Genomic DNA, 23,332 nt, shown 5'->3' with positions numbered 1-23,332 from the left:
CTTCTCACCCCCATAAACATCCACATCACATTGGCAGGCACATCATTGGCACAGGCTCCACCATAGGAGAAAGAGAGCAGGAGACACAGCTCACTTCTGCTCATGTGCCATTGGCCAGAGCAAGGAGTGTCCATGCCTTGCCTTCCTTCAGGGAGGCCAGTAGTACAGGGAAGCATAATTTTGCTGAACAGTATTAATGTTTCCAACTCTCAGAGAGGGGAGATAAGTCAGGGGCCTGATACCACTGTCCAAAATAGAAGTAATGGGGGCCTGGATTAGAATGGTGACAGAGGAAAAAAAAAAAAAGGAAGGAAAGAAAATAATCGAGAAGGTCAATGGGATTTGGAAGCATAGAGCCAAGAGGGAGCTAGAGGTGAGTTTTTCAATGTGTGGGTTACAAGTTCTAGACAAAGAATAAGAAAGTGTGAAAACTGCCCTAGGAGCTTCTGTATTTCTCACCAAAGAGAATAGGGACCTTTTTTTTTTTTTTTTTTTTTTTTATCAGAAAGGTGTTTATCTTATGTATTCACCAAAGGCCAATGAAGCTTTCAACAATTTCACTCAGGAGTAAAACAATTTAATTTTGGGGTACCAAAGGTCATAATCAAAAATAAGTTTACGATGGGAAAGAATAATACTTTGCCCAGAAATACAGATACTACTGAACTCTGGGGTCACAGCCTGATAAACCCATCATAAGTTGGAAACACTGTAAGTTAAAAATGCATTCAATACACCTAACCTACCAAACATAACTTAGCCTAACCTACCTTAATGCCCAGAACACTTACATTAGCCTGCGGATGTGCAAAACCATTCAACACAAAGCCTATTTTATAATAAAGTGTTGAATATCTCATGTAATTTGTTGAATACTCTACTGAAAGTATAAAAACAATGGTTGCATGGGTACTCGCCATTAATGTCCACAGCCAAAAGTACATGGGGCTTGGAGAAGCATTGAACTAAAGTTAATTGCTGAATGACGGGGATGCTGCAGAAATAGGGTCATCAATTTCTCTCTCTTCTGATGAGGCTCAAGAATAGAAAGCAATGAGGCATTGACACTTATTGATGGTTTAGTAGGCATAGTGTTCTTCAGGAAGATATCGAGTATGGGCTGCTTACCCTAGTGATCGCCTGGCTAACTGGGAGCTGCGGTTCAATGCCGCTGCCCAGCATAGCAAGAGAATATTGAACCAGATATTGCTAGCCCAGGAGAAGATCAAAATTCAAAATCCAAAGTACACTTTCTACTGAATGCACATTGCTTTTGCACCATTGTAAAGTCAAAAAATCGTAAGTTGAACCATCATAAGTTAGGGACCATCCGTAATCATATACTTTCAATTCCTGACTATCTTTACTAATAGAGGGATGCAATAGTTACTAAACAGATTTAATATTCTTAAAATTATATTTGAATTAATAAAAAGCAGCTGATATTGTAGGGCCAGAATAATCACACAACCTACCCAGTAATAAAGGGAATTGTAAGGGGCCAACTCAAGAAGTACTGAAAAGTTTACATGTATCTGTATTTTGTTTTTTGGTTTGTGTGATTTTTCTTTTCTTTTCCTTTGGGGGGGGGGCAGGGGACAGTATCTCACTCTATTACCCAGGCTGGAGTGCAATGGTATGATCTCGGCTCACCACAACCTCCACCTCCTGGATTTAAGCCTCAGTCTCCGAAGTACCTAAGACTACAGGAGGACACCACCATGCCCAGCTAATTTTTTGTCTTTTTTAGTAGAGACAGAGTTTTGCTATGTTGGCCAGGCTGATGTCTGTACTTTGGCTTCACATTTCATGCTGAGATCATGTCACTTCTACAACTAATGCTGAGTATCATCCCAGGATAAATGATTCATATATTTTGATATGTTGGGGTTAACACCTCTCCTAAATTGAATATGAAATTTGGATGGGGTTCAAGATATTCTTAAAGTCTGGTAAACAACAAAAACAATGAAAAGTTGTCATAACCTATTTGGGCAAGAAAGCATCATCTAGGCAATATTTTCCATGAGAACTCCCATAACCTCCTAGTGAGCAGTCGAGTACGAATACTGTTATGAGATTGACCCCTTTTCCTTTTGTTTCCCTGGGATTTCTAAACTAAATCCAAATTTCCAGGCTACATGTGTTAGTCTGTTCAGGCTGCTATAACACAGAGATCAAAAGTTGGGTGGTTTATGAACAACAAATATATCTTTCTCACAGTTCTGAAGACTGGAAAGTCCAAGATCAAGACACCAGCAGCTTTGGTGTCTGGAGAGGGCCCATTTATTGTGACCTCACATGGTGGAAGGAACTAGTTATCTCTCTGCCAGCTCTCTACTATCTCTTCCGTAAAGGTACTAATCCTACTCAAAGGGGCTCTGCTCTTGTGACCTGTTTATCTCCAAAAGGCCCCACCTCTTAGTACTATCACCTTCGGGATTAGGTTTCAGCATATGAATTTTGGGGGAACACAAACAGATCACGGAACTACACAAAAATGGATGCGGTCAATGATGCTATTTTCTGGGAAGAACTTCACTGCATGTGTTACTAGTCACCTCTTCTAACTCACCTGGTTTAAGTATGACCTTTAGTTCAAGGACGTTCTTCTCTATGGGTGATACCCGGCGGGGAATGAAACTCAAGAAATAAACTGTGTTCTTAGAAAAATGGAAGCCACCACTCCTGCCACCCACCTTTCCAGACTTAGCAAGTAGGACATTTGCCTCATTGTATAGCTAAATGGCCTACATCCTCCACCCCCAGATTATGCCGTGAGGGAGTCTCCTTTAAGTGCTCCTATTGCAAATAGAAGGCCTCCTGGAAAGCTGCTTAACTACACAATCAGGTTGTGTGTGGGCCGTGGGCCTTGACCTTTTCTATGTCTTCACCTGAACAGAGCTGCCAATAAGAATCAGAGACAAATACCACCTTTAATTGCCCTTTCTCAGGGGCTGCTTTTTCCCTAGTGACAGACACTGCTGAGGCGTTTTTGAGCTGGATCCAGCAGACCCAGAAAATACGGCAAATGAGAAAGCCAGATTTTCTGGCAAGAAAAAGGTAACCAGCTTTCATGCTCAATGAGGGGCCTATCACAAATGAAGTCCAAGTGCATTGTGCCATAGCTGAGAAAACACCAAGCTGGTTGGAACCCGTGGCCCACTTTCTAGAACATCAACAAAGATAGAAGTACTGTCAGAGTGCCCTCAACCTTCGTCATCAAGGCTGACCTAAGCAAAGAGGTTCTCCAACTCAGGCTAAGGTGGGCAGGGATTCAAGGAGTCAACAGGTAAGGGAAAATGACACATTCAAGAAGAGAAAGGTTCACATACACATTGTCAGCTTATAAATGCATCTGCTGTCACCAAGACAAAACAAGCAGAACAGTCCCTGCTCCAATCACTTTCTGCCTCATTTGCATTTTGTCACTTCAGAGCCTTTTACAGCCTATCCTTCACGGTCGTATCTTACTGTTATCAACATAGAAATATTGGGCAATAGGGATGAGCATTCAGGATAATGTGTCCAAGGTCCAGTACAACTCTAGAAAAACTTGACTGCACACCTGCTAGAGTTGGTGACATGACAGAAGTAGACTGAAACACAACGTTACCCAACTCGCCAGTTCAAAGTCACTTCACTTCTTTGTAGCAATATTTGCCCATAAGGGCAGTCACTCTTAGTTGCTGAGAGGTCTCTGCAAAATTACTGTGGCCCCACGGAGATATCAGCTAGATGTTTGGGCATTGGTTTGGTGCTCCATGAACCAGCTTGGGGTTGGCAAGTCTGAGAAGTATGTTGAAAACGTGTGTGTATGAGCTGTAGAGTCTGGCAACAGTGCCCAGAAGGTCTATTTCTTTAAACAGCTTCTTCATGTTTTAATCCTATTAAGAAAACTTCTCCTTTAAAAATTATTGAATTCAAATATATCAATTTCTTGCAGCTCCTTATCAATAACTTTAATCCAGTAGTTTTCCTAGTAGCTAAAAGAAGTTTTTATTGGGATTGGCAGGTTTGGCCTATTAGGACATGCCACGGCAGATTATCTGAAGATGTGCAGAGCAACAAGACAGTACTGAGTACGGGTGCTGGGTTGTCGAGGGGAGAAAAAGAAATTACCAAAGTCAGACTTCACCTGCTTTTCAGTTTCATCTAGTTTAAATTCTGAGGTTTATATGGGATTGTAGCCCCTTATTTTGCTGTTTATGACCCCTACAAATACGTTTGGTCTACTAGGAAGAAGTATTATAGCTCTTGCCTCTCAAGAATGCTGCCAGAAACTTTGCAGTATTTTTCTGCAAGCTTCATAAAGGGCACTTTGTTGTATGAGATATCCATGCCCTAGTGACTAAAGCATGTATCAGCCAAGAATCATAACTGGAAATAACCATAACTAAGTGACTGCATTTCTGGTAGAATGTTCCAAGTCTTCTTGTAGAATATTTTGTCTGCTGCCGTCAAATGACCCTCTGAAGACTTTTCTTGCCTTGATCATCAGAGATGCCAGACATGCTAAGCCATGTACACTACACTACAGGGATTCAGGGCATCTCTTAACCTTGGATGGAAGAAAATATTTCTGAGGTTCGGTATGGACTTCTCTTATTCTATCCTTGAAGCTCTCTGTTAGCAAAGTACCAAAGTTAGGTGCATTGAGGTAGGGACTCAACTTTTTCCCATTTTTCAGATGAGGAAACAGAGGGACAAGGAGGTCAAATAACTTGCCTAAGGCCATGCAGCTAGAAGACTATCTAGCCAGAATTTGAATTGGCTTAACTCCTGAACGCATGCCCTCAGTTACAGTGTTACCTCCCACAGTGCCAGGTTTGACTTTGATGGTGTTGAAGGCCATTTTTCCAAGTCATCTAAATGTCTGGAATATTTACACCAGCACTCTCTGAACAAATTTGCTGAAATTATTTTCTATTTACTTTCCCTCAGCCCTAGGCCATAATGCCTTCATTTATTACAGCTTTGTGATCTATTAAGATTATTGTATCTGGTTTTCTGAAAACCAGATTCTCTACTCACCAGCACAGGCAGGGACACACATTGTGTCCTCCACATTTATGCAAACAAGACACACGTCAAGCAGTGTATTTTTAAAAGAAGAACTTGAGAGATACCATAAAATAAGTTCAGACAGAACTCTATCCCTGCAGCCCCAATGCTTATCTCCATCTATGTTAATACACCACTGAGTCAATGAAAAATTCGAATAATAACCATAACACATTTTGAAAAGCTAAAAGCAACATTCCGGTAAATGATGGTCTTGTTATCTATATTGCTACTATTATAAAGGACTTATATTTGGCATAGTTTTAAAATAAGCAGTTTCAAAATGATCTTTTTCATTTCAAAACCGGCAATTCATTGTGTATATGGTAACTATTGATCAGAATATTGAATTATAATAATACATTTAAGTGTTAACACTAACAGAATTTTATATAACTTGATAATATCTTTCATAATTGATGACTATAAGATAGTATTCAGAGTAAAAGTATGTGAATTTTGCTGGCCAGGGTCAGTGTGAAAGAGAGATTGAAAGCCAAACTTTAGGCCAGGCACAGTGGCTCACGCCTATAATCCCAGCACTTTGGGAGGCTAAGGTGGGTAGATCATCTGAGGCCAGAAGTTCAAGAAGAGCCTGGCCAATATGGTGAAACCCCACCTCTACTAAAAATACAAAAATCAGCCAGATGTGATGGTGGGCACCTGTAGTCCCAGCTACTTGGGAGGCTGAGACAGGAGAATTGCTTGAACCCAGGAGGTAGAGGTTGCAGTGAGCCAAAATCACACCATTACACTCCAGCCTGGGTGACAGAGCAAGACTCTGTCTCAAAAAAAAAAAAAAAAAAAAAAAAAGGCCAAACTTTGGGGGGTGAGGCAGATGGTTCTATTATCCTGGCTCATGTCTACGTACTGTTTGACACTGGCATGCTACTTAACCTCTCTGAGCCCATTTCCTAATCTGCAATATAGTGCCTACCTCATAAAGTTTTGTGAGAATTAAATGAGGTTACCACATTTAGCACAATGCCTGGTACACATATAAATATCCAAGCACGAGACATTATTATTTTAAGAATGTGTCACATGTTTTCTTTGTAATTAATATATAATCTGCGGGGTGATTCTCTGAGGCTGTGTATCCTGTTCCTATGTTTCACCCAGTGGTTTTAATATGCATCGATGATACTTGCCTCAATTGTTTGAGTGATTATAAAATGGGTTACAGTATACCATTCCTCTATATCTGTTAGCTGGCATTCTTTCTTAAGAAGAGCCCACTCCCCACCTTTTTATGGTACTATTATGGATTCAGGGATTATTTGTTTTATTAAGCATGTTATTACAATCCATTGTCATTATTCTTCTTCTTGATACTCAAATTTTACCAGATTTTGGGCACTGTGACCCTAAGTTGCCTCTTATGTTCTTTGAACACATTTCTATCAGTTTTTAGGCACTTCCTTGCTTTCTGGAATCGATAATCCAGAATCACTTTGAACTTTTCATGCCCCAGATCTAAAATCGATCACCATTATTCCATGGTGCCCAGGTTTCTTCCTGCAACAACGAAGTGTTTTGTCTTACTTGTAAGTGTTTTGTCTTACAAGTACTCAGGACTAGTGGGTAAAAATTTATCTGTGTGTATGTATATCATAATCTAGACAAAAGAAAGGTTTTTTGGCCATTACTTTCTGGGAATTGGACTTCGCACTAGGATCTCTCTGTTGGGTTGTATTTTTTGTTTAGTGGCATATATCTAGGGGAATGTGGAACAAGGCCAATGGCAAGATCTTTTTGGCTGATTAGATATAATAATTTGAACCATTACCTGGTGGGTTTTGCCTCAATGGCAAATCAAAGCCTTGAGACCAAAATAGGGCTGTGTGCAGTGGCTCATGCCTCTAATCCCAGCACTTTGGGTGGCTGATGCAGGCAGATCACTTGAGGCCAGGAGTTCAAAACCAGCCTAGGTAACATGGCAAAACCCTGTCTCTACTAAAAATGCAGAAATTAGCCAGCATGGTGGCATGTGCCTGTAATCCCAGCTATTCGGGAGGCTAAGGCAGAATTGCTTGAACCCAGGAGGCAGAGGTTGCAGTGAGCCAAGATACAACATGCCATTGCACTCTAGCCTGGGTGAGAGAACAAGACCGTTTCAAAAAAAAAAAAAAAAGCCTCGAGTCCCAAATTGCCATATATATGCTGTGTGTATGTGTGTACTATATATATTCTTAATCATATGTATATATAATCAAATATACATACAATAATCACTTAATATGGAAACTGAAAATCCTTCCAGGCACTCTTACTCTTTTAAATTCCAACCAAAGTCCAAGGCCAAGAGAAGCAGAGCTTCCTCTTTAAGGGGTCTTCCTGTCTCAGCAACCCATCCAAGGCTTTGTGGAACACGACTTCCAGAGTCCGAGTCACTCTGCTCTCCATCTTGCCAACTCAGCTAAATGTCTTTGTCACCTCCCAGATATTTGCTTTGGGCATCTTCTTTTGGGTTCTTAATGCTCACTTGATTTCCCTGCAGTAGGCAACTGGCATCCAGCCTATGCTTAATCTTAGAGGACAGCTGGGGGTAAATGTTCTTCTATCTGGTCCAGTAGTGAAGCTTTTTTCCCCCTTCTCTCCCTGAGGCTAGGAGCAGATCTCCTCTGTCTCATAGGATCCTCATCACTATTTGTCAATATTATTCTCAGCTAACATTTTTCTCTACAAATTTTTTATCTTTGGAGAATATTTCATCATTCAGTAAGTTTAGATAAAATTATTAGCTCTCAAGTCTCTAGTATGTGTTTTAGCTGACTATGGAATTTATATGCAGCACTGAACTCTAGCATCCCTAATGACCTTGGTCACTGCCAAAAAAATTATACATGCTATTTCTATCACCCATTTTTGGGACTTGTGTGGCCTTTTGTTCATAGTGATAATAGATCTGACTAAATTTAAAATAAAGAGTTTCCTGGTCTTTTCCATCTATAACTAATTCTTATTTTTCTCTGGAATTTCACCAGATGAATTTGTGGGGACTCAGAACAGCCTTCAGCACAGACCCTTACAGTCCTACTGAGCCTTGGAAATCTGTCTTGAGACTTAAGGCTGCCCGTGTGCCATGTGTCAGGCCTCTTCTCAGAAATCTGGGGAAGGTCCCCTCAACTTCCATGAGATTTTTCTGCTTCCATCTGTCAGTGGGCACACAGTTCTATCATTGCACATTCCTCATTTCACCAATCAGTAAACCAGCCTGAGATTCTTTGTTTCAAAAAATAAGACAAGTTACCTTAGGAAACCTCCAAGCACCTCACCTGCCCCAGCTGCCTCCTGAGGCTTGACAATTAAAGTTCTCAGGTGGTGTTAGTAGAAAGCGTCCCATTGTGTTCTTGAATTCCAGGCTGTGGAGTCTTTCCCTGTGAATTGAAATGTGTTGTTGGGAACACAGTGTGACTTGGTAAGGAATTGAATTAGCAATGTGCAGGCCCCATGAAAAGGGTATGGTTTCCCGAGAGCAAGGTCTCATTAGATTTGTCATGATTACAAGGGCGTTCCACGGTGTGTGCATGCACTGCCATAAAAGGCAGGGATACACATTATTTAAGGTCTGAACAGTCTTAGTGGAAGGAACTATGTATGGACCTGCCTACTGCAAAGAACAAACCAGTAAACAGATATGGAGGGGCCATTGGCTTGGTGACATGCTAGGCAGCATCACCACACTGCGCAGGAAAGAGCAGAGCAGGTAAACAAGAGTCCCGCTTATAGACTTGTATTCTCACACAACTTGGCAGAATTAACATAAGAGAGAAGAACCTCAAATTTCCGAGGGGATTTTCTGGGGGTTAGAACAAGTCTGGAAGAATAGACCTAGGTTAGGGATTGCACGTAGATCACCCTCGTACCCAGTAGTGGGGGTCGCCAGAGTATGGAGTCCTGGGTGGAATAGGCACAGCCATGGTGCCTGTCATAGAGAAGGAATGATAGTTGACAGAATGCCTTACACACTTATGCCTGAGGTTGCAATCAGACCTTGGCAATGATCTTGAACAGTAGGCTATAACTCTCACATGCTTAGTGTTCCAATAATGGAACACTAGGCATAAATAGGTTAAAACTCAGATAAAAAGTGTGTTGAGGCCTACTGAGTGATTGGCTTTGCCCGGTGATGATGTAGAGTCAGCTTGTGGGGTGAGGGGATAATATGGTCAGGCTTTGTGTCCCCACCCAAATCTCATCTTGAATTATAATCCTCATAATCCCCACATGTCAAGGGAGAGGCCAGGTGGGAGGTAATTCGATCATGGGGGCAGTTTCCCCACTGCTGTTCTTTTGATAGTGAGTGAGTTCTCAGGATATCTAATAAGGGGCTCGGCACTTCTGTGAACAAGGTACCTTGCTTCCCCTTCGCCTTCCACCATGATTGTAAGTTTCCTGAGGCCTCCCCAGTCACGCTGAACTGTGAGTCGATTAAACCTCTTTCCTTGATAAATGACCCAGTCTCAGGCAGTTCTTTATAGCAGTATGAAAAAGGACTATTACAGGGGACCTCTGGAGACTTATGCTACACAAAAATCACTTTACAAAATCCTTCCCTCTCAGCATCTTCCACTATCTGTAGAGAAACCTGGGATGAATGATTTGTTGAGGCAAAGAACTCCCACTTTTCTTATGGAAAAAGGTTACAGATTTTTTTAATGAAAGGATGATTATGTTTTGTTAACTAAAACATGAGAACTGGATGTATATCATAGACAAAATGGAACCAAAGGGCATATATATAATTGGGTAAGTGTGAATCCTGCACAGGCACAGTGTATTCTGCTTCTTCTTATGCTCTGCTCTCTATGATAATTGGTCTGTCTTCAATTTCCAAGACTAAGACAAATTAGGCTCCAATGTGGCTGTGAAAGCCTCGGAGAGGAGGCACTCTGCAGCTTCGGGTTTGTGGTCTGTTCTTTCCAGAATTCATCCTGTGTTTCATAATAGGTAATGTCTCTCCTGAATGTGACTACTCTTTCTGAATGTGAAAATTTCTGTGATTATACACAGAACATTTATAATGACAAATATGCTGATAAGAGCCCCTTTTGGCTGTTGACAGTAAAGAGTGAATACACTGTAATTACAATATAAAGTGGCATTATGGAAATTTCATAATATTGGCTAGAATCCATTTCCAGATGCTGATGCGCCTATGTCCCCTCAACCATTTCAAGTAAAGATTACTGCTCTACTTTGCACCCTGGGATCAAGCCCATTTCCCTTGAACAACATGATAAGGGGAGGGGTTGCCGCCAGTCCCACTGAAGATCACATATGAGGCACAGGGCTCTGATGATTGGGAACCCAAAGTACAACTTGGCTCTTGCCCTGCTGAGGAATCAGCGAATCTGCCTGCTAGAAAGTCAGCTTTGTGTACCCATCCACCAGACTGAGACTGTGCACTCCCAGAGAGTGAGGACTACACCCATCTCGTTCACATGTGTAACTGGCTACAAGGCTGACAAACAGCTTCTCTATGAATGCTTGCTGAATACCTTTTGAGTGCAAGTGAATGAAGAGATGACTGATCTGGGAGGCCACAAGAAGGGGCTGCTCTGAGTAGATGGTTGCACGTGGCCCTGGACACCACCATCTCCCATTTACACATGATCTGCTCTCCTGGCTCTGGAACTCACAGGGCATACTGTATGTTCAAGAACCTTGGGCCATTTCTCAGTTGACAGTCAATAAATCTCTTAGCTGATAACAGGGCATAAAATCTAAGCCTTCTGGGAGAATCTTGAATGTCCAAGGAATCTCCCTGGGACTCAGTTTGTTGCTCTCTTTTCTCTAAATGTAGGGATCATTATATGTGGACATTAACTCCTTTTCAAATGGTTGTGGGCCATTTGTGCATCCTTGCAGCCTTTTACTCATTTTAATGCAGCATTTACTCATTTTTCTGGGCAAATAGTTATTTTAATGATTATTGATTTGCAGGGGTCTTTTATGTATCTTGGAGATACAGAATATATTCTAAATATGTTATCCCACTTCTGTAGTTTATATTTTCTTTCTCTTAATAGTATTTTTGATAAATGAAAGTTCTTAATTTTTTACTAATTCCAATTTATCATTTTCCCCTTTATGGTTGTGCTTTTTGTTCTCCATCTAATAAATTGTTCTCTGTGCCAAGATTTTGCAGGCATTTTCCTATGTCTTCTTCTAGATGCTCTGCAGTTTTTCCTTTTGTATTTAGGTCTGCAATCCACCAGAAATTGATTTTTGTGTATGGTGTAAGGTAGGGTAAAATTCATTTTTTACCATTTAGATATCCAATTAACTCAACACCATTTACCAAAAGGGTTATCTTCTCACTGCACTTCATCGTCACTTTTGTAATACATCAGATGACCCCATATGTGTGGTCTATTTCTGGATTGTATTGTGTTCCATTTGTCTGTATATCCTTGTGTCAATACCACAGTGTCTTAATTACTGTTACTTTATAATAAGCTTTCATATTCAGTAATGTAATGGCTCCAGCTTTGTTCTTCTTCAAGAATGACTTGCCTTTCCTCATCCTTTTACATAGCCATGTAAATTTTAGAATCAGCTTACCCATTTACACACATACACACAAGCCTGATGGGATTCTGATTATTATTATGTTGAATATTTTATACCTCAGACTGTATTTTATAGTCTGAGGTATAGTGGAATTACATAATTTGGAAAAATTGTTTCCTGTGTATTTTATGGGGTTTTTTGTTTCTTTTTGAGATGGAGTCTCACTGTCTTACCCAGGCTGGAGTGCTGTGGTGCAATCTTGGCTCACTGCAACCTCCACCTCCCAGGTTCAAGTGATTCTCCTGCCTCAGCCTCTTGAGTAGTTGGGATTACAGGCAGCCACCACCACACCACTCTGTATTTTTGGTAGGGATGAGGTTTCACTATGTTGGCCAGGCTGGTATTTTATGGTTTTGATGCTTTTTACATTTATTTTGGTTTTAACCATTTATAATGGTTAAAAATATTTTAGCTAAAAAAAATTGCAAAGATATAAAATATAAATCTTATCTTGATCATGAATCCAGCATTCTTGCTAACTTATCAATTCAAACAGATTATCTGTATAGCTTTTGGATTTTCTACATAAGCTGTTATGCCACATGCAAATAATGATAGCTTTTTCTGTTTCCTTTTGATCTTTATTTCTTTTGTAATCTTTGAGACAGGGTCTCGCTATGTTGTCCAGGTTGATCTTGAACTCCTGGGCTCAAGCAATCCTCTAATCTCAGCCTCCCAAAGTACTGGGATTACAGACATGAGCCACCATACCCAGCCCCTTTTCAATCTTCATGCTTTCTTTTCTTGTCTTATTGCCCTAGCTGGGACCTGCAATGCAATGTTGACGATAAATGGGGATGGTGGTTGTTGCTGTTTATTTCTGGTGTCAGAGAACCTGGACAGAATTTCTAACCAATCATCTGCGTTAAAGCAAGGCCTCTCCTCTTCTCAGGTCAATAAATCTGGTCTTTTAATATGCTTTGAAATTGGGACTTGGGGAGTTTATCTCAGCAGAAACCGAAAGGGAAAAAAACCCTACAAAATAATTGTCAGAAATGCCATGCCTCTATGTGTCCACCTGCAGTACAACTGGTGTGTCTATGTGCTGAGGTCTTAATCCCCAGCCCCAAATGGGAGAGAATCTGACTGGCTCAACCGAATCACCAAATCTTAGGCTTGGGAAACACCTCATTCAATCCTCTACCCTTGCCACGAGTCCCTGAGAACATCTTGAAGAGCCTGGAGTTGGAGGACAGTTTTGGTTACCTTCACACCCAAGAGCACTTCTTCAGTAACATCCCACCAGCCCTTTCAGGGCCCTGGCTGGTCCCTTTCTGCAGTTTCTGACCCCACAGGGTTTCCTGCCCCCAACCCTTTAGCAAGATGGAGGTGGGTCTCACCCCATTGGTATCTTTGCTGCTTCTGCGGGCACTCGCAGAGTTCTGAGTGGGCAGGCCATTTGTGAGCTGAGCCCTGTCCCTGGTTTTCAGTGAGCTCTGGAGGGACCCTCCTCCAGGCAGAGTAGGTGGTGAAGACCCAATCTACCACAGGAAGAAAATCTAGATATTAGCAGAGCAACTTCTACTAGGCTCCCACTCCTCTGTCACTACTTCCTAGATGAATTGGAAGGTATCCAATCCTGCTCTGCGTTGCCTGCATTTCTCCAAGTCCTTGTTCTTTTTCCTGGTCAGATCCGGTGACTAGTTTATAGGGTGAGATGCTCCCACCCTGCCCCTGCTTCTCTCTGATTTTTCACTGTACTTACTCCCTGGGAGGGATGTCCACCGGTAGAACCCATATCTGGCTCTACTGTACCCTTGGACTTAGTCTCCGAAGGACAGGAAAAGCAAAGTCCCGGGGCAGGGTCTGAGTTCTGCCACATGGGTATTACATGGCACCAGCTCTGGGCAGCTCCATCATCTTCCCCCAGAGCCCACCGTTGGATTCAGAGAACAGAATCCTTTAGCCCGCACACTCCCTGTGGCAAGAAGCATAAGGAACATGCTGCCAGAAGAAATCTTAGTTTCCCTGTCAGTGAGAACGCTTCCTCTTGAAAGAAAAAGATTTAATGGGAATGACAGATCACAAGTTCACCCTCTCCCTTTGTGCCTTGTTTCTCTTCTCTTACCTCTCTCAGCCCCATCTATGACTGCATTCAATTTTTCAGACCCTGAAAGGGAAGAAAAAAGCAGTGACCCGCGGGACTGCAGAGAACAAGCAGCTACTCCGAGGGAGGGAGATGCAGCGGAGGGGGGGGCGGTTTGCGTGAACGGAGAAGGGGGCTACACAGCGGGAGCCTCGCGAGGGTGGTGGAGCCAGCCTGGGCAGTGCCACGGCCAGCTCCTCCCCACGCCTCATATGCATTCCTCACACTGCCACCGGGACTGAGGCATGAGCTGTGCATAATTAATTTTTATTGAAAGAGTTTTTTTGTCTGCAGACATTGTGTTCTGCTTTTACCATGACGATAAAGTCTCCAGTACAATTTTGGATTTAATTATAGCCCTATTTCGAGGGAATAAAAAAAACCTCCTATGTCAGAGGCACAGATAATTGGTGATGCCAGGTGGAACTGAGACATGGGTTCTGGGGTGCAGAGCAGTTGCTTCCGGCTGATTCAGATCTCATGATCCATTCAGCTGGGCTTTGGTTGGGTTCTGGCCTCCCTCCCCTCCATTCCCATCTCCGGAACCAATGCAAAACTGGTGCCCGACAGGACAGAGACAGGACAAAGTCACGCATGCAGACCAGCTCCTAACCCTTCTTCCCAACCTCTGCCACCGCCCTGTATTCCAGTGACCTTAAGCCAGGCCAGGATTGTTCACTCTGGTGTTATTAGTAGATTCCTTAGGCCTGGAGGGGACCCTGGAATCTGTTTCAGACATGTTCTCTGTGATTCTTATGATCAGGCATGTTTGAGAAACCCTTCAGCAGGCAATGGGGCTTGGCTTCTGTGGATGAACCTGATCCTTCTGAATAAGCCACTGAAGTGAGACTTGAGCAGCGGCAGATTGGACTGTAGAATTGGCTTTGGGCAGCTGGTCCAAGAACATGGTATCTCATGGATATGGAGAGAGAGGAAAGTGATGGAAAGGTAGGCAGGGAAGAGGGATCAGAAGGAAGAGGACGTTCTTCCAGGCAGCACTCGAAACCAGAAGAGGTTCAGAGTGGTCCACATTAGGATGGTGAGCAGCGAGCTGGACGCAGAAGCAGGATAAAGAAATCATTTGATTGGCTAAAGCTAGGCATGTGCCTTATTTGGATATGACTTGGTGGAAAGCCCCAACTTAGAGGTTAGTGGCAGTTTCTGATTGGTTAAGCCTAAGTTTTGCTTTACTGTTTACATTGGGCTTCAGTTTGCTTGCACAGGAATCCAAGACACTGTAGCCATCTCAGCCAACTGGCCTCCCAATTAAAAAACTTTTAACAGTGTTTAGAGCAAGGATCCTGGGCAGGCTATACCAGGACAGCATCATGGACCACAGCAGTGGAGATAGACTGCAGTTATAGGTGTGGCCCAGCTTTGGAAAACACAACATTCACATGGATGAACTCAGAACTTAGACGGTCAGAGGTTAAGAGGGGTTTCATGCTGTAGCACTTAGTGAACAATCTTAGACTATTTTAACTATTTCACATATATTTTGTCTTCTCAATGAATTTACAAGCAATTCCAGGATTGGGCTCTACTATATAAAGTTTCTTCAGTTATATTTTTTGTATGTGACTAAGAAAGCTTGAGTTTAAAAAAGCTCATTACAAAAACAATTGGTTCAATGCTTAAGGACAAAAGAAATGCAGTGTCTTAATAAAATCAGTTTTCCTGCAGGAATTTCAAAAGCAAGGCCTTTTTTATAGCTGTAAGTGGGAGCTATAAAACCCAAACATCACTGAGCAAATCCAGCTTCTGATTATATCGAGTTTTGTAAGGAGAAATGTCCTCCCTTTTCGTCAGCCACATTCACCTTGACACAAGCTTCATGCATGTCCTCATCACTGTGATTATCTGTGTTCTCTTCCAGCACCTTGCAGGACCAGCCCTAGGGCAGGTGCAACAGGTATCAGTCCATGTGGCACCATTTCTAGGATCCAGGAAATAGACTTCTTGCTCCTTAAAATAATCCTCCCCCATCTTCCTCCTCTCCCCAGAGAGTACCTAAAATTTCTCCTTGACAATGTGTTCTGTTCCTTACTTTGAGATAAACCTTAACAAATAAAAACACCAAGAGAAATAAGACATTGGCCCAGATTGAGACTAAAGAGCAAATACGTGATAGTTTTGTCACATAGGGAGGGGAAAGGTGGCATGACAACCAGGCAGCCCAATCTATACCAATGGAGAGACTGTGCCTGGGCTCCTTAGTCATCTCTGGGAATCATCTCTTTTCATACCATATCCGTCACTTTGGTAAACTCATACTTAAAATCCAGCTTTTTATATTAGGTGCTGCCCCCTCATAGTGGGTTTGAGTGCCCCTCTTCTGTGCTCTCATTGGCTCCTGATGTTTGCAATATCCCATTGAACTAATTTTCCATGGTGCATCTCCCCCAGCATAATGTGAGCTACACAGCAGCAGGAATTGGGAATCCTTCTTTATGTTTCCTGGCCCTGAGCACAGTGTCTTGTACACAGTGGGCACTTCATAAGTGCTTTTTGTTTAAAAAAAAAAAAAAAAACCACCTAAATTTAACAGTGGTACAATGAAATGAGTATGGACTTGGGAGTCAAGGGTATCTTTGATGGTCTCAGAATTTGCCAGATTTTTGACCTCGAGCAAGTGGTTCTGAGCCTCATCTGTTAAAAAATGGGCAAAATAAAATGAACTTGCATGGTTGAAAAGATTTCATGAGATAATGCAGATGCTTCAGTCAGCACAGAAATTCACTACTTATTTGTAATACGAAAGGGAAACCTATGATGAAAGCTTACGATGAATCATCAGCCCTGAAAGGATGTGTGCTGTACACGCAGCTGTTTCCATAACCCCTGAAGCACATCTCTCCACATATGCTTCAGAGAGTAAAGAGACAAGGGAACTGACTATCAGTCAAAAATCAGGAATGAGATTCAAATATGGCCATCTTGGGGGAAGTCTCAATTTTGCCACATAAAAACTGCCTTCCGATCTCCTTTTCTCTTCCCTCAGTAGCATCTTGGGTTGGGTTTCATCATTGCAGGTTTAAACAATCACTTGAGCTTCAAACTTGGATCTGAACATCTAATGCTGATTTTAACCTCATTATTCCCTCCACTCTGCCCAGGAGGTTTAGGATGAGATGAGGGAGGTTGAGGGATTCTACCCTGGTGCCTGGCATTTTTCATGTGCAATTCCAGGTGGCCCAATCTATACCAGTGGAGGGGCAGAATCTAACCAGGGAACAGGCCCACTCCACCTGTCTTTGAAGTCTAGCTCCTCCAGGGTTGTAGTGGGTTGGGGGCTCAGAAAGGAAGTAGCAGTGCCACAGGTGGTGTTATAACTGACAAGTCGGTGGGAGAGCTGTCCTTGATGATTATTTGAAATGCTTGTGCCAAAACCCTGAATGTGTCTTCCACGCCAGTAATGCTTTTGGTACACGTGACAGGGTGGGAGTCCAGATAGAAGAAATAGCACATGCAAAGGTGCAGGGGCCCAGGGGAGACTACCTAGCTTGTCTCAGGCAGACAAGAACTTGGGAATGGCCAGATAGGAACTTGGGTAATGGATGGACTGGTAAAGCAGGCAAAGGTCAGATCAGAAAAAAAAGGCCTTTCCTGCCAGGCCAAACAAACTGGGTTTTACCCAATGGATGATGGGGAAATGCTGAAGGACACTTAGGCAGACTCGTGGCATGTTGGGAAAATCTTCCAGGTAGAGCTTCATGGGTGGATTGGAGAGGACAAGGCTGGAGGGCAGGACACTCATTGTGAGGCTCAGCTGAGGAACTCAGCTCCAGGCCCTTGCTGCGCACTCTGCCTCCCATGATGCTCTCTGCCAGGTATTCAGGCCAAGGCCTCACGCACTAAGTTCCAGCTCATTTCCTCCTGCCCTGCTTCCTGGGTCCTCCTTTCCAAAGTTGCCCAAGTGCAGATGGGCTAGGGAAACTGTCAGACTCATTGCTCGAGGCAGCACTTGCTGCCAGTAGGAGAAAGGAGGCCTTCCTTTTATGGAAGGCCTGGGATTCTTCCTTGACAACAGCTCTTAGATCCTTGCTTAGTAACGGAAGATTCCCCCCCTCCTGCTTTTCAAGTTCTCCCATCAGTGGCTCCCACGCAGGCCCCACCAACTCAGCCTGTGGATGGCACCCCCTGCTGAAGCTGAGGAAGTGACTCCCAGCTAGGTCTGAGGGCACATTTGAGCTTCTCCGCCACACACACACACACACACACACACACACACACGTACTCATGCACAAGGAATGACCTTGACTTTGCCAACGGAGGGAAGCACATTTTGGTAGGCCAGGAAACTACACTGGACCCGATGTGATGAAAGGTAGTCGTCTAGTGACATTGGAGCCACACAAAACCACGCAGAAATAGGGAATCCTAGATTCCCACCCTGCCTCGGAATTGGGCAGATTAACTTCTTTAAGCCTCAGTTTCCCAAACTGTAAAATACAGACAATCCCTACGTTTTGGGGTTGTTTTGAGAATTAGTGTTTGTAATGTGCCTTACACAGAGATCTGTAATTAGTAAATAACTATTAATGTTATTAACAATCCTGTGCATATCAACATTTGAGGCCTATCCCAGCTCCTGTTCTAAAATGCTTTTAATCAGTTTATAACACATATTGAAACCCTACTAAGTTCAGAGCACGGTAATAAATAATTAAAGGAGATAAATTATATAATACTATCTTTGGATTGTTTTCAAAAGATGCAGAATGGAAATTTTGCTGCAGTGTTAGACTTTAATAATAGTAAGTTTCTTGTATATCTCCCTATCTGCTTGAACTTGATTTTTAGAGACTGTGGTCCCCTACGAAGAAAGAAAAGAAGGAACGTGTTGTTCAGCTTAACCCTAAGCCAGATATTCTCAATACTAATGCTTTGGTGATTTTTAAAAGTGTAGTGTGCATGTGCTTCTGAATGCATATGTGAGAATGAAAAAGAGGTTAAAGTTATGAAATCGAACTGTGTGGTGTGGTGGGAAGAGGCCCACCTCCTTGGGACATAAGAAGACAATTACTGAACACAGAGTCTTGGACACGCCTTCTCTGAAATGGTGGTCATAATCTCCTCTCAAAGCACAGAAGAGTCACTGAATCAAATAAAACAGTCATAAATATTTCACAAAAGAAAACGTTAAATCTTTAGCAAAGGTGCTAAAGTAGTTGAACATAAGCCAAACCATGTATGCGTGGAGGCTGGAGGACTGGTATGTGAGATGAGGAAGGCATTTCCAGCTACAGAACTTGGCAAGTGGTTCCTCCTCCTGGCATATAGTAGGAGTTCAAAATTGACATCCCAAGACTTGTATAGAGAGGAGGAGGGCAGAAGACATGGTTTCTTTCCTGCAAGTCCATCCCTCCTCCAGTACTCAGTGACTGCTTCTTGCCATTTCTCCCCAGGTCTTCCTACCATGGTCTTTCTTCCTTGTCACTGACATTGTCGATTACCTATAGCTTAACTCTGCAGGCTACTTGTTGGTCTTCATCTCCTCCATCATCATCCTGTACACTGGGACCTTTTAAAAAGTGGTGGCTACTCATTTAAAGCTTGCAATCAGAGCTATTATAATTGGAGCCCTGGATTTTGTAACCCATCAGAATGTTATGACAATATGTTTTTTAAATGACTGAGGGGCTACTATATTCCAGCCCTTTTGCTAAACACTTTATATATATTACCTCATTTATACTCCATAACCATCTTGCAAGAGAAGTTCTATAATTATCCTTATTTTACTGATGAGGAAACAGGTATTAGGATTGAATAACTTAATAACCAGAAGACTCCAGTCTGACACCAAAGCCCATGCTCTTAACCACTCTATTCTACTGACTATGAACTTGGAACCAGGTATGAAATTCCCTTTACCTGAAGGTTATCTTGAGGTCTTTAGGGGATTCAGACAGTGCTCTGGAAAGATAAGATCAGAGGCAAAAGTAAACTGAATCTTCTTGGTTTCATATATGAGTAAGAGGACTGGAGTCAATTGGCATGGAAGACAGAACGATGTCTTTGTGGGCACCATGGTAAAATAAGCATACGACTGAACTAGCAGACACTCTTCTGTCACCAGCCTGCTGGGTGACCTTGGGCAGGACCACCCTCTGGGCCTCATTCTTACCTTCTGAAATACAAAGGAGCTGGGAAAGACACTGTTATGATCTCCCCTCCAAGTAAGCTAGAAAAGGATGTGATTTGGGGGACAAAATTCTCAGGAAAACTATGCAGGCCCCTACTCTTAGAGAAAGATCTTCAATAACTTCTTTTTCATGTCTTTGGTGTTTGGGTCCAAAACACAGACTTGACAGTTGTCATTAACTATAAGAATATGGCAGACAGAGGATAAGGAAAACAAGAAAATCTAGAAGCTTCTTTTTTGCTTTTTTTTTTTTTTTTTAAACTTTTTCTTCTGGCAGCCAAATAACACATCTTGTCTTAGAGAGGCTTTTATGGTGTATAATTTAAGACCTATAAATAGATGGCTGTTATTAACAAACACACACACACATACATTTCTCTCTCTATTCAGACATCAGCAGAAATATTACAGATAGGGATATGTGCAGTTTTAAACAGAAGGCACCTTTTTCTCTCCTCTACCAGCTGGAAGGCAGCATCTGTCTCTTCCTCCGCCTTTTCCTCTCAACTCTTTCTATTCTTCTGGGTTTTATTTCCATCTCTGTCCCCTCTGCTGCTCAACCCCACCCTCTACATTCTTGCTTTGATCTTTCTTTCAACTCTCCCATCTAACTCTTTATGCCTTAGTCTTCTCCTCATTAATGGTCAGTCCTCTTCCCCCTTTCCAAAGGCAGTTTAAAACCGTATTAGCCTTCCCTAAAATTCCACAGGACACACAGGCATGGATACAACCGCATTGGTAGAAAGAACTACATGGTAAGAGTTAAACAGGTTCAAATAAAAAAGAAGCCAGAACAAGAAAGATGGAGCTGGTAATAAAATGTGTCTGACAGACGCTATTTATTACAGGAAAATTAAAAGGGGGTCAGACCTGGTGGCATAAGTGTGATGGATTCATTGATGATTATTAAAATGTACATTTATGTAACATAGAATCCAAAGAGCTCTTCAGTACATGATTTCAATTGATCCAAAATCAATAAAGCAGAGGGCAAAGGAGACAATGAAGGTTAGGAGGCTTGATCCTCCTAAGATTCTACAGCCAGCAAGTGGCAAATCTAGGACCAACTCTGAGTTTTGTGCCACCCTCAGGAGGTATTAAGGCATATGTCTTATCACCATCTTAATATTTATCACACCAATTTATAAGGTCTGTTTACTTGTTTTTCTCCTCCTCTCTTCTATAAGTTCTTTGATTGCATCCCCAGTGCTAGGAAGATGCCCAACACAGGGAAGGGTAATAAATGTTTCTTCAGTGAATTAATAAATGAAAAGAAGAATGCGTGCACGCACCTTCCCCAAAAAAACCAACCTTAAACTAAGTGGTAAACAAGGGAAAGTTTGACGTGGGGCACTTTGCATCGTTTCACACCATGTTTGCTTCTGGGGCACCCACTTCAGCAGCAGATCAGGATTCACATTCTCCATTCAACTGTCATGGCCCCGATCCTTTAATACACCCTCTCCTGTCCATCCAGATAATCCCAGATCATTTATATCCCACCTCTAGCTGCATTCTGCCTGTTCTTACAATCTGGCACTGCCATGACTACCATCCTGCATACGCTTTAAGCTTTCTAAGTAGCCGTGTCTTATTCAATTCCCTCCTCTATTAATTGCAAGAGGATAACTAATACTCATTTAAGGTCTACTATATGCCAGACACTGTCATAACCTCAGGAGGGTTACACTTTAATCTTTATTTTATTGATGAGGAAACTGAGTCTCCAAAAGCTTAATTTATAACTCATCATAGGAGGTTAGTACATATTTCTTTAATGAAGGAAGGAAAAATGGTGCAAAGAGTAAGTGATTCAGAATTCAAAGTCAAGCTTTTCTAAACCCAAACCCAAGGTTTCTCCAGTAGATTAACTTCTTCCAATTCTAATTCCAGTTGGAATGTTCCTTCCAATTCTAAGACAATAGCAACGGCTTATGAAATTGTCAATGAATTGAAAATCACTCCCTCATCTCCAGGCACATGTAATCATCATCATAATTCTTTGAAACTATTTTAATCTTTTCTCCTTAACAGCATAAGGAGTAGTATACATAATGCTTATCACTGATGTGGCTTTATTTATATACAAGGGGACCTGTTATTAGTTCAATTTTTCAGGCTAAGACATAGAAAGCTATTTCCTTTGTGACCCCAGCTTACCAAGTAAGTGAGAGGTGGATCTGGGGATAAGAGGCTGATTCTCCTGACAGGATGCAAATACCCTGGTGCTTTCACAAGCCCGATAAGACAGTTCTGGTGTTCTCACTAGGTTTCTATTTCTTAACTTTAAAAAAGTGCATTCAGGAGGGGCGCAGTGGCTCTCGCCTGTAATCCCAGCACTTTGGGAGGCTGAGGCAGGCAGATCACAAGGTCAAGAGATCTAGACCATCCTGGCTAACCCGGTGAAACGCTGTCTCTACTAAAAATACAAAAAATTAGCCAGGCATTGTGGTACACACCTTTAGTCCCAATTACTCAGGAAGCTGGGGCAGGAGAATCGCTCAAACGCAGGAGGTGGAGGTTGCGCTGAGCCGAGATCGTGCCACTGCACTCCAGCCTGGGTGACAGAGCAGGACTCCATCTTAAAAAAAAAATTCATTCTCATGTCTCTAAAAGGAGACCTGGGAACTGAACTGAAGTGAAAGCTGTCAACACTGTCTCTCACCTGGCACACTCCTAATTGATGCTTCTGCACACTGCCCATCATGATCTAGAAGGATCCTGGATTTCTGTAAAGACATCTGAGCAGGCAAAGAAAGATTAAATTATTCTCTCTTTTTTTTTTTTTTTTTTTGTAAGAACTATGCACTTATTCTCACTTCCCTGCCATTCCTGTTTTTCCTCCCTCTAACCCAGGTAAATCCTATTGATGCTTCAAAGCCCCAGAACACCTTACCTACTCCGGAAAATCATCTCAGATCACAGCTCTCCTTGATTCCTGTCTTGTCTGAATCCCAATTTCCTTCCTGGTCAGGGCTTAATTGTTTCTTGTGTTTTAAACTGTTTACCATACGCATACACACACACATGTGTGTGATGTCCAGGCTGGAGTGCAGTGATGCAATCTGGCTCACTGCAACTTCTGCCCCCCAGGTTTAACGGATTCTCCTGTCTCAGCCCTCCTGCCTCAGCCCCCCAAGTATCTGGGATTATAGGCACCTGCCACCAGGCCCAGCTGATTTTTGTATTTTTAGTAGAGACAGGGTTTCATCATGTTGGCCAGGCTGGTCTCGAACCCCTGACCCTCAGGCGATCCACCCACCTTGGCCTCCCAAAGTGCTGGGATTACAGGGGTGAGCTACCACACCCGGCCAGGTTTTAAACATCTTAAGATACAGACCTAAGCACTGGAAATGCAGTAAGTGCATAGGAAATAAATTTTGATCCCTTCAAAACTGGAAATATACAAGTTCTATACATGATAAACCTCTATTAATCTAAATTAACCAGAAAGG

Source organism: Rhinopithecus bieti, unplaced genomic scaffold (assembly GCF_001698545.2).
Source record: "Rhinopithecus bieti isolate Rb0 unplaced genomic scaffold, ASM169854v2 scaffold_110, whole genome shotgun sequence".
In the NCBI taxonomy this organism is placed as follows: Eukaryota; Metazoa; Chordata; class Mammalia; order Primates; family Cercopithecidae; genus Rhinopithecus; species Rhinopithecus bieti.
This window is presented reverse-complemented; position numbering follows the sequence as displayed.